We start from the raw sequence: 13704 nt of genomic DNA on the forward strand, positions 1-13704 counted from the left end.
TCCAGGTAATCTCTCAACCCCAGCCTCGACGAGCTTGTCAGTCCATTGCCCTACCATGGGGCTGGACCATTTTCAGTAGTTCCATGAGCCAAGACTCACCTGACCACTACCCTCCTGGAGGTCTGGATCAATTTTTGGCTGACAGCCATACTCACAGGCCAGGTCCTCTCTGGCTACAGTCTTGGCCATTTCATTCCTCCTTTCCCCCCTCAAAAGTTCTCTTTACATCTTCGCTTTAAATCTCATTTATTTTCTACCTCCATTTTTCAATTTGGGCACTGGTCAGTCACAGATTCCTTATTGTTCACCTTTAAGCTATCTTTTAACTCACCTCAAGTCTCTACATTTCTATCTTGACCTCAAATCTAAACGCTTCATATTTTTCTATAATACTGCTTGGCCTATGTACAAACTGGACAATGGCTAGCACTGGCCTGAAAATGACACCTTTGACTTCTCAATCCTCACTGATCTCAATAATTAAACTGTCAGAAATTAGGCAAATGGTCAGAAATTCCCTACATCCAGGCTTTTCTCCTCCTCTGCGAACCCTCCCAGATTCTCCGGGCGCAGATAACACTGTTTTTCCCTGACCCATCAGAATCTCCATTGTTTATTCCTAACCTGGCAGACAGGCCTCCCCGTTCCACCTTTCCATAGCCCCTCCTGCTCTTCTCCTACCCCTCACCTACAATCCTTCCATTTTTTCAATCAGATCACCTGGTAAATTCCTCTGTGTGAGATACTTCTCTTCCGTCTATGGCCTCCCATCATTCACCCATTCTCATTTCCCTCCACCCCCCACATCCATGTCCTTCCCTTAAACAATACCCCATCCCCCGCCACAGCCTCCCACCGGCCCTCCACTGCACATGGTAGAAAGAAAAAAAAAATGGCAGAATTCCCCCAGGGCCTTCAGACCCCCAATGAGATCTCATTGATCTGGCCTTCAAGATGTGGCAGCGCCTCTCAGAGCTCCAGTTATTGGTTTCCGCCATTAGGCAAAACAGGACTACTTCTTAAAACCCCATGGGTCACTCTGTAAAAAACAAAATCTTCCTCAAGACCGTGATTTAAGTGCAGCAGACCAGGCTTTTAGGCAAAGCAGCCAGCCTACAAAGATCTTCACTAGAAGTCTGATTACCCACCTTCTGTCTTTCTGAAGATCTGGTTTCTGGTTTCTGAAGATCTGGTTTCACAGTTGTTCCTAGGGCCTAGTGAAATTCCCAACCTCCTACAAAAGACCGACAATCTCTGGAAAATCAAGATGCCCCCAGACGCTGTCCTGGAAAACTAAATTCTGGGTATTTTTGCTAGTGGAAGGTAAGCCAATTCCTTTTTAAACATAAGAAAAACCTTTTCAACACTTCCATCTTATCTGTCAGAGGTCTTGGTGATGGGTATTAACGTCCTCTCAGGATTACTGGCGGCCCTAGTAATTCCCGCTGGCTTCTGCCTCTCATTGTCCATTGTCCTCCTTAGTTACTGTCTGTGATAAGGCCACAGACAATTATAATTATAAGTTTTCTCATTCTCAGTTGTGGACCAGTAATTCTCTACCTCATCTCTCAGTTTATTAACCAGTCGCCAGAAAACAACTGCTCATATCCTCGCCCTATGTAGATATCAACCAGTTCAAACTGAAAAGTCAAAGTGTTCCTGTTAACATCACTCCCTCCTCCCCATTCTCCCCTTCCCCTGTTGTTATCTTTACAGGCAGCCCATGCAGCCCCTTCCCCACAGGAAGCAAAGAGACACCACATACATCACCCTGTGTCCTTACAATAGACTAAAGAGACTGGGATGATAGGGTCAACCCACACAGGAGAACTGACCTGCCCAGGTAGAACTAACCTGCCCAGGAAGAATCAAGTGTATGTCCCTCCCAGGAAGTGGTGGACAGACCAGTCCTGGCCTCTCTAACCCTTTAAAATCCCCATCCTCCATAGTCCACGTGTGGATTTCTTCCTGGTCAGGAATCTCACCCCATCTGCACTAGTGGAATAAAAGCCATTTTAATTAGACAAACTGGGACTCCGCCTTCCTTTTGTCTGGCACCTCAAAATAATCTTTTATCTTTGGGTCCAGAACTTTCAGATGACAATATGAATAAATAAATGCCTGGTTCCTTCCTTGAGAAAGGTGCTTGAATTCTAGCGAGAAACATAGAGGTATGAACTGATTCATTCCTTCATGCCACAAACACTGAATGTCTGCTCTGTTCCTGGGACCATGCTACAAAGAAGACATGGTTGATGCCCACTTGAGAATTATTTTCTAATGGGGAAGATAGATTTTAATCAAAAACTCAGAAAAATAAAATGTAGAAATGACTCTATGATAAGTTAATAGAAAGAGAAAAGTATTAACGATAACCTGATAGAGGAGTTTAACCTGATTTTTAAAGGTGAGGGGTAGCTTCCATGTGGTGATGAGGAATGGGTGGGGGGTAATTTTCCAGCAGGGGTGAATATCATTCATCTTGGCCCTGCTCCAGGTAGGAGATTGTGGGAAAGAAATATTTATGACCTTGAAAAGCGTATAGCCATTTTGGGAGGCAGCTAGTGATAGAAAGCAGGTCAGAAGCCAAATGGCATGGTCATGGCCACTCGTCTGAGATGTGGCCAAGAAATTAGCTGAACAGGCTGCCAACCTCTGAAGACAAAAAGGAAACATCTGGCAATCCTGGTTTGACTTACAAAGCTGGCTCCCCTGGGTCTTGCCGCTAATTACTTCTTTAATTCTTATATTACTTTGTGTTCCCTTAGCTCCATTCCTTATACGTACTGCAATCCAGTTCATTCAAAACACAGTTCTCAGCTTAATCCAACAACATGTCACCCAGGTCCTTTGTGACTTGCTCTGCATGACACCAAAACCTTCCTAAACCCCAATACCTACCCCCATGCTTCTAAAAGTCTATGCCTCTGTCCAGCAGGAAGCAGTTTTGAAAGATATTTTAAGATACCTTAAAATAAAAGGTAGAGAGTTGTGGAAAAGATATGCTCATGACACTGACAAGAGTACAACAATTTTGGGAGGACAGCTAGTAATAGAAAGCAGGACAGAGATCAAATGACAAGGGTACAGCACACCCCTCCTACACTCTTAGAATGCTTCAAGGCCAGTGTTCCTGGGAAACCTAAGAGTAACCAATCTCCTACCCTGGTCCTGGCTCACACTAGAGTTAAGGCTGTGGTGCAAGATTAACACATTGGTGGAAGGAAGTAATTCTAAGATTGGTCTTTGACACAGTATCATTTATTCTGCAGAAAAAAAATTACTTCCCTCACGTCCCATAACATGCCCCCAAATTCCAACTACACCAATAAGTCTCTTGAAACTGTGAGCTGAGAACTGATTCCTGCTCAGACTCTACTTTGTTCTGTTTTTTTTTTTAATTTCACCATTTTTTCTGTTTTTCTTTATTTATTCAATTAAAAAATATCAAATGTACTCAATACTAACATGAAACCAATATATAAACAATTACGCACCCATACAAATGATAAAATACTCTGTTCTTTTCTAATAAAGCCTTTCATTGATCTCTGGACTGGCCTCCTGTCCTTCTTGCTGACCCTCACCCAGACATTACCCCTAAACCTCTCAGAGATAATTAATGAAAAATCCAAGGATGTTCACTATGATAGAAGGTCAAAGAATAATGCAGGATTTGTGAGAGACAAAGCTTGGGAAGTAGAGACCAGAGCATGCAGGGCCTTGTAAACCATGTCAAGAATTGTCTTGATTTTTATACTGTGAAACTACTGAATATTTTTCAGCAGGTGGGTGACTCAATCATTGTAAAGTTTCTGACTATACTACAGATCAGTGTTTATAAGGAGGTAAGAATGGACATAGATAAACCCATTAAGAGGCTGTTTAAATAACCAGATAAATGGTAGTGAGAATTTTTCTAGATAAGTGATGATAGAAATAGAAATAAATAGATGGATTCAAGAAATACATCAGGGTTTAAACTGACAAGAAAATGATATGAAAGGTGAGAAAGAGGGTTATATTAACAGTGACTTCTTATTTTTTGGCTTGCATATCTGTCCAGTTGGTAGTACCGTTCTCCAAGAGAAAAGTAATGAAGGACTATGATTTTGGAGAAAGAGAAAACATTTTATTTTATATGTATGTGTATCTGTGTTACATTCAATCTAAAGGATGTATAAATACATCAAAAGTACATGATGGGTCTTCAAAAAATTAAACAGGATTGCCATATATAATCTAGCAATTCCAGTTCTGAGTATGTACCCAAAAGAAAGGGAATCAGGGACTCAAACAGATATTTGTACACGAATGTTTAGAGCAGCATTATTCACAATAGCTAACAGGTGGAAACAGCCCAAATGTCCACTGACAGGTGAATAAATAAATAGACTAAATGTGTTACATTTATTCAATGGAATATTATTTATCTTTAAAAATGAATAAAATTCTGGGTGGTGCCTGTGGCTCAAAGGAGTAGGGCGTTAGCCCCATATGCCGGAGGTGGTGGGTTCAAACCCAGCCCTGGCCAAAAACTGCAAAAAAAAAAAAAAAAGAATAAAATTCTGATACTTGCTACAATATGGAAGAATCTTGAAAATATTATACTTAGTGAAATAAGCTAGATATAAGAGAGGAAATGCATGATTCCACTGATATGAAGAAACTAGAATAGGTAAATTCTTACAGACAGAAATTAGGATGGTGGTTGCCAAAGTTGGGAGGGGAGTTGTTAATGGGCATGGAGTTTCAGTTTGGGAAAATGAAAAATTTCTGGAAATAAATGTTACTTGTGGTTGTGTAATAATGTGAATGAACTTACTGATACTGAACTATATGCTTCAAAATGGTTAAAATGGTAGTTTTTATGTTATCTTTATTGTTCCATAATAAAAATGTACGTGGAGCTGGAGCTCAGAGCTCTAGGCTAAAGAGGTAAATTAAAATATCATTACTGAATTTATGACAAATGAAGCCATACAAAATTGCCTAGTTTAAATGTAGGATGGAAAAAAAAGAGAGTCTAGAACTAAACCTGATTAACTCAAATATTAATAGCTATGTAGAGGAGGATTGGTCTTTGAAAAGGACAGGGAAGGGATGGCCAGAGTGTGACAGGAAGACAAAAAGAGACTGATATAAGGGAAGTTAAGGGGAGCAAATATTTCTAGGAGCTAGGTATCAGTAGTGTTTCACTGCTACTTGAATACCTCTTGGTGGAAGGATTCTGTTGCCTATTTATCTTAAAGATTTTAAATGTTCCTCTTTGGGGCTGTAATGCTATATCATTTTTGCTGTAAAGCAAAGATCTCTGTAATTCTAGCTTATGCTTTTGTTCCTATTTAATATGTCATATGAAATTCCCTATCAGGCCGTAGATGTGATTTGAAGAAGGGAAAGTAATTTGGCAGGAGTAAGACACTCCTAGATGTGTGAGTTACATGCTTGTGTAAACTGCTTAGGCCTTTAGAAACTTCTTGGACTCAGTGTTGTACATGTATCTTTTCATTTGATGTTTAAGAGACTCTTAATATACTAGACTTTATGGTTAGGAATAACAGATTGTATCCAGTTCATGATAAACAGTTGGAGTTCAGATATCCCCATGGTTCCCAGGCCAGGGATTCAGCATTTGTGAGCTGATTCAGAGCTCCTTCTCAAGAGAAGAATAAGCTTTATATAGCAGGTATGACTTTGCTACAAAAGTCTAGCATCCTCCTCCATGATTCTTCTCTCATAGTTTATAGTATGCTTGATAACACATCCTCAATTGCTTATAAGGGTCAGTAGACAAAGTTACTTGTCCTGTACCTTGGACCAACTAGAGAGGCTTTCTTTGCTCTGTGCCCCACTAAAACAAATAAGCTTTGTCTTTATCCAATAAATAGATTTAGCTAGAATAACATAATGTAGTTTATTTCTCAAAGATCTCAAGCAGGGGTCCTCAAACATTTTAAACAGGGGGCCAGTTCACTGTCCCTCAGACGTTGGAGGGCCAGACTATAGTTTAAAAAAAAAACAAAACTATGAACAAATTCCTATGCACACTGCACATAGCTTATTTTGAAGTAAAAAAACCAAAACGGGAACAAATACAATCACACCACAGCATGTGGCCCGCGGGCCATAGTTTGAGGACCCCTGAAGATCTCCCAAGCATGTTTAATAGTAAAGAAATCAAGATGTATAAATGTATCCTTTATTTTGAATCAGATGAATGAAATTCCAGAAAAATTTCCTGTCCCTCTTCATCCCTGGCACCATAGTCAAGCACTTAGGGTACCATTTACTTCTTTCTTCCTAGATTGTATGGCAAAACATTATTACCATAGAGGTCCATCACAGTGATCTATAAGAAGATGAGTTGTTAGGGTCCCTATGGACTAAACAGTGGCACAGAGCCTAAGAGATATCTCTTAGGTAGAGGTTAAGAGAAGTTTGCTCCTGCCGTCCAAGTCCCAAGATAATAAAACCATTGTAAAATGTAGTTGAGTTAGGAAAAATAAGCTTTGTAAAGCATGTCAACCATTGTCAGCAGTCATGCAGGATCTTAGTAGCCCTGTTAAAATAAGCATGAATATGAATGTGTATGAGAAGAGATAACAAAAACACACTCGAGATCATTTTTCTCCTTTTGTGCAAACTTGGAGGTAAGCAATAATAACAATAAGAATAATAAGTACTGGAAATTGTATTCACAGAGGCCTCGCCTTCCCTTTCAACTTTTTTTTCTATACTTCGCAGGTATATATATCCCATTCTTCATTTTTCTGCTCATCCAATGTGCAGTACCCACTTCCTCGCTGAAACTAGAAAGTATCAAAATTCAAGCAGTTAGAGTAGTTGAACAATAGGCTAATTGGCCTCCCTGTATTACCTCAACCAAGAATTGACACTTGAATGCTCTCAATTGTTAAGTGAAAAGCTGTGTCCCATAATAAAGAAACTTCAGGCATTGCCAAGCAAGTGGAGATACATTTTGAGATGATAATATATTTGAAAATCTTTGTCTATGAAAATAAACTTGATTTACTTGATTTTAGGCGATTGTATAGCTGGATCCAGAAGGTTAAATCTGCATTCTTATTTGCATAGAAACACATCTTGGGGAGATGAGCTCATTAAAGGATAGCTTTGCTGAAGGTTACAATGAAGATAAAGCTAGAGAAACAGCAAGAGCTTCCCTGACCAAAGATTACTTAATTTAGTGTACTGTGTTAGTGGTGGATATCCATAGGTTAGCTAATGGAAGAGCCTTTATATTTAGCAGTGACTAGAGGAAGCAATCAAATCTTTTGTGTGGGTAAGTTTGAGAGTGACACAGCAGTCTGTAGCAAAGGCAGAAGTTAAAAACACACATACACAAAAGGAAACACACACACGCTCCATATCAATAAGCAGCATCAGTGGGTCAATATAGGCCTGGCAATAAAGGTATGAGTAAAGTGGTGGCAAAATAAAGAGCAATAAGTAGGAACAGAGACAGGTAATAATCCTGGGATAATATTGTATCCCTAGATTGTAAAACACTAGGTCTCTTCTCTTGAATGAGTGATAAGATTGGCAAATTTCTTTATTTATAACCAGGACATTCATTAGAGCTGTGCCACACCAAATGTCATTCATGTTCTTTTGGGAAGTCCACTCTCAAACTAAATCCCATTAACTAAAACAAACTAAAGCAACAACAACAACAACAACAGTATATCTATTTCAAGCATATGAATCATTTACTGTACAGCATTTAAGTACAGAGGAATATATCAGTTAGTAGCAATACATTTTATTACAACATTAAAAATATTTACATGACTGATTAAAATTATATAGTCATAAATGTAATATATCAATTCTATGAGCAATTTGCTATTAAAATATCTTTCAGAAGTAGTCGACATTTTAAGCCTTTATTCTCTGAATCATTCTGGACTCCAGATTTCTTTTATTATAAGATAAGTAGTCTAAACCTGTGTTCCCTAACCCTCAGGCCACAGACCTGTGCCAGTCCATGGCCAGTGAGGAAGAAGGCCAAACAGCAGGAGATGAACAAATAGTAGAGATGAGAGAAGCTTCATCTGTATTTACAGCCACTCCCTATTGCTGGCATCACTGCCTGAGCTCCGCCTCCTGTCAGATCAGCAGTGGCATTAGAGTCTCATTGGAATGTGACCCTACTGTAAATTACAAGTGTCAGGGATCTAGGTTGCATGCTCCTTATGCGAATCTAATGCCTGATGATCTGAGGTGGAGGTGAGGCAGTAATGCTAGCACTGGTGAGCAGCTACAAATACAGATTATCATTAGCAGAGAGGTTGGACTGCGCAGAGACCAAGAGGGTTTTAGATCAGAAAATATGTAGTATCTGAGCAATCATATGGTTTAGATCAGCAGTCTCCAACCATTTGGCACCAGGGAAGACAATTTTTCCACAGAGAGAAATTAGGCAATAATAAAGATGGATTATTGCCATAATAAATCAATTGCTTGCAGACTCATATCAAAGCCCTATCAGTGAGTGGCAAGTGACAAGCTGCATCTGCCCTATGCTAAGTTGTATAATTATTTCATTATATATTACAATGTAGTAATAATAGAAATAAAGTGCCCGATAAATGTAATGCACTGAATCATCCCCCTCCAATCTGTGGAAAAATTGTCTTCCCTGGTGCCAAAATGGTTGGAGACTGCTGATCTAAACTATATGATTGCTCAGATACTACATATTTTCTGATCTAAAACTCTCAGAGTCTACATTTAAACTACAAAAATTAATTTCATTACATAACCAATATGTTGTAGAAATTCAGAGAATCATTTCTGGTTGTAGAATAACACAATAAAACCATGTCACCTTTTTTGTTGTTTGTTTTGGTTTTAGTTTTAAAATGAGACTTGCCAGACACTTAAAATAGTTTTTTTAAGGTCAAAGTGATGGCATATTTACTAAAGGAATTCTAAGAATGGCCTCTGAATATAGAAATATCTTATGAAATTAGGGACAGGAAAGACAGATATTGAAAAGGATATATGAGAAACCAAAATACAATAATTTGTTTTAAAGAGTATATAATAAAGATGGATTATTACCTTCTACTTTAGAGTAATTAATTTTATCTTGTTTACATCTTCTTCAAAAGCTTTTCTGTCTTTTTTAATGAGTAAATATCTCACAGTTGTCAATGGAATTAATTTATGTAATGGAATTATATTGTTTGTGGTTGTAGGTAATAGAGATTAAATTTCCATATGACAAAAGATTATGGGTCACTGTGATTCGAGTCAGCACAAGTTCACAGTGTTAGCAAAATGAGTATTTTTATATGTTGTTGAAGCTGCCAAGAGTCTTCCTAAAGTCCTTTATGTAAAGGAAGAAGACTGTATTTCTCAAGAAAAAAATCTTGTAAAGTTTTATGCGCTTTATATTGACTCTTTGTCTTTCTGACATACTTAATAGTTCCTGTTAAAGCCAGGGGATATTGAATGGGAGGTTCTGAGTTGGGTCACTGCTTCATTTGAATAATCCTTTAAAACTTTAGTCCTCAGAAACTGGCAGGAACTGGCAGCTATTACAATGATACGTAGCCACACCTCACATGTAACATCTAAGAATTTGTCCAAAGGTCAGTATAAACACAAGTTCCTTGAAATTAAAGTCTTCAAAAAGAACAAATTAATAGCTGAGCTTTGAGTCCTTCTACAAAGTTTCGTTCTGATTTTGAGCATTCCTAATCTAAAATTTGATTTCGTACTGGAGTATGTTCCTTTCAGTGCTATGACATGAAAGTAAAAATAATTGACTTTATCTGTGCTGATTTGCCAGTGGCCATCGTTAAGAGCTTCAAATGCCCTTCTGACTGCCAGTCCCTGCTCTCCACCACAGTGGACCAGATTATTCATTCAAGAAGGCATGAAGAAGGGTGTGGCAACTGACAGGTTTAGACCATCATCTAGTAAGATGTGGGAAGTGAGTAGCATTTGCTTACTGTCACTTTAGATTTAGTGTCACCTTCTAAACCATGTTTCTATACACTTCTTAAAAGTTGTAGTTGAGTTTTTTTTTTTCTTTTACTTTCATCAGCATATAAAGTAGCAACAAAGCCTTCCCTATAGTCATTTTATTAGGTACTCTATAGCTGTTCATTCCATATTCCTGCCAGATGCCTTCAAATCCTGTTTTCCACTATCTATATCTCTCCCCCTTTCAAGCCCAAGAACTGGGGCACAGCCTCTTCTGTCCTCAAGTTACCCAAGTGTCCTCAAGTTTTGCTCACAGGTGGAGGTTTTGGAGCATCTGGGCATTAATGGAGCATCTGGGTGGCCCTTAACCAATGACTGAACCGTGTAGGAATCTGTAAGTTCAACTTCCTTGCCCCGTGTAAGAATAGCTCTGAGGCATAACTTATTCTCCAGAAGTCCCCAAGAGTATCATGCTGAAACTATCCTCTGAGGGATTTTCGCCTGAGATTGTACCCTTCCTTGTTTCCATTGTCTTAGAATATTCCCCGGGACTACTTCCTTAAATTATTCTACACTTTGAAGGCACATCTATTGTAGAAACTTCACTGTAATGCCAGTATCACTGTGGTATTTTTAACTCTTTAAAGGGTGATTTTTTTATAAATATGAGTAAAATACAAACACATAAGGAAAAAGTTATTTATTTCTGATTCCTTTTTTTTTTTTTTGTGAGACACGGTTTCACTTTGTGCCATGACATAATAGCTCACAGCAACCCTAAACTCTTGAGCTCAAGTGATCCTCTTGCCTCAGCCTCCCAAGTAACTGGGACTACAGGCACCCAACACAACATCCGGCTATTTGTAGTGATGAGGTCTCCCTTCGGCTCAGGCTGGTCTCAAACCTGTGAACTCAGGCAATCCACCCGCCTTGGCCTCCCAGAATGCTAGGATTACAAGTGTGAGCCCCTGTACCCAGCCTTTAACTTTATTTTTTTTTAATATGGAGAGGTAACAACTATATATTTCTCTTTACTTTTTTTCTTGTTAGCAAGCCAACTCATGTTTACTTTAACATTCTCTTTATGATGAGGCCCTTTTGATTAGTATTCTCTGGAATCACCGTAACCAGTGAGTTTTAGAACAGCATGCAGAATCATCGGCATTGTGCACTGAACTGAGGTGTCATAGTATTTCTGTGTAAGTTAGGGTATTATAAAGAAATTTTAAACTTTGCAATTGAAGAAGAGGTTTTTGTTTTCCAATCCTAATTGAAAAAAAAATGCAAAAACTAACCTAGGTGGGAAAAGTTAAGTGAATAGATTGAAGAGTTTAATTCTGCCTCTATAATTCTCTCGCTCTCTTTTTCATTTTTTTGACAGAGTCTTACTCTGCATAGCCCAGCTCATAGCAGCCTGAGTAGCTGGGACTATAAGAGTCTACCACAGCCAGATCTAATTTCATTCTTCTGCATGTGTCTATCCATTTTTCCCAGCGCTATTTATTAAAGAGAATGTCCTTTCCTCAATGTATGTTCTTGATGCCTTTGTTAAAAATGAGTTGGTTGTAAATGCATGGATTTATACCATTATTTAATATAGCAATTGAATGAAATTGTCTTATGAGACAAAGTCTTGTTCAAAATCGTTTAGTTCTTTACCCCAAATCCTGGTCAATTCATGACAATACTTTCTTCCCGTTGCCTACCCCTATTGTTCTGCTTTCTTTAGAATGATAGAGATGGCTAGGCACTCTGGGAGGCCAAGTGGGGAGGATTGCTTGTGCTCAGGAGTTCAAGACCAACCTGAGCAAGAGGGAGACCCAGATTCTACAAAAAATAGAAAAATTATCTGGATGTGGTGGCTTATGTCTGTAGTCCCAGCTACTTAGGAGGCCGAGGCAAGAGAATCGCTTGAGCCTAGGAGTTTGAGATTGTAGTGAGGTATGATACTGCTGCTGTAGTCTAACCTGGGTGACAGAGTGAGACCTGTCTCAAAAATTACAAAAAAGAGAGAATGTACATATATTATCACGTATGTGCATCTATCCAAGAGACTTTTTGAGGAGGCATACAACAGTTAGCAGGGGATACTTCTGAAGATATGCCAAGACATTAAATTGTGACAGAAAAAATTAAATGTTAATACTGTTAAATTATGGCTTTCTGGGGCATTAGTTTTGCACATCATGACTTTTTTTTTGCCACATTCACATGTTATTTTCTGAATTATAAAACAAGATAAACTCAAAGAGGTCAGGAAGTTCGAAGCATGCAATCTAGATCGTCAGTGACGATCATTCTATCTTGATCTACTTGAACATTTATCTAGGTTGAAACCTCAGATGCTATCCATAAGCATTTTAATAGCACAAATATGTAAGTCAGGCTGGCTCAAAAAGTATGGGGAGTTGCAGAGCACGTGATGATCTACAGGACACAGACCTTGATTATAGGCACTTAGTTTTTTTTCAAACAAATCAATTTCAAAGGGTAGAAAGAGATACAATTTTTTAATTCTCTGTCCTCATCTTGCTAGAGTTGTCAGTAGTATTTGGCACTGTTTCCCACCAAGGTCTGCCCACAAGATGTTTGTGAGGTGATCTTGCTGAACACATGAATTACATTAAATTGTTCACTGCTAAAAGAAAAAAAATTAATAGCCTTTTAGAATAAGCATAATAAGCATAATGCCAGATTATTTCAATGGCTTTCACATCTTCTATTGTCTGGGCCTGTTTACCTTTCTTTACTCATTGTTTCCACTTTGTCCTTCACTGGCTAGTGCACACCAAACTGAGTTTTGTTCTTTTTTTTTTTTTTTAAACTGCACATTTAGTAGTCTCTCTTATAAACTATTTACAACTCAATTGAATTCATATAGAAAGTAATTCTTTTAGAACAACTAATATCCTTAAGTTATAAATAGTTTGAAGTTTTTCTTGACTGAGATGGGAACTACAAATTGAGAGCATCAAAGCTCGTGTCTATTAATATTCCCATGTTTTATCCAATAGCACTGAAATAAGCAATTTTAAAATGATGGACAAAAAAGCATTTCCCTGTGCCAACAATTTTTCTGTATTTCTCTGCACATTTACCTGAAACTTTTTTAGATATATGCACATTTATCATTCTATCAGAATGACATTTAATATATTAAGGAGTAAACTAACAAAATACCACATTTAAGATCTGAATCAAATTGCAGCAACTCATTAACATATGAACCTACCAAGGTTATAACTCTTCATAAAGTAGCTGATTTTATACTATAAATTCTTTTTTATGTTAAATAGACATGGGGTTTATTTTTGCCTCATTTATTTCTGAAAAGTTGCTTTAAGAGAAATGTATTCCATGTTTCCTAAGCATTTATGGAGTGAATTTACACCCATGTCAAGATGAAAAAAAACAAAACAAAACAAACAGACATAATTGCAATTCACTAAGGAAGTAAAACACACTTTAAAAATTATATCTAAATCATTTAATGTATGCCCAAACTAGATTATTGGTTATTGGAATGGAAAGATTTGCTTATATGTAAGAGAAATTATAAAAATTAATAGTGATCTTGAAGGCAGGGCATAATTATAAGAGGGACTTTACCTAACAAATGCAATCAGTGCAACCTGGTTCTTTGTACCCTCAAAGAATTCTCAACAATAAAAAAAAAATTAATGATGATAGCTAATCTTCATTGAAACATCTATTTCTGTTATTTCTCTTTTTCATTACAAATAT

The sequence above is a fragment of the Nycticebus coucang genome, chromosome X, assembly GCF_027406575.1.
Source record: "Nycticebus coucang isolate mNycCou1 chromosome X, mNycCou1.pri, whole genome shotgun sequence".
NCBI classification, from domain to species: Eukaryota; Metazoa; Chordata; class Mammalia; order Primates; family Lorisidae; genus Nycticebus; species Nycticebus coucang.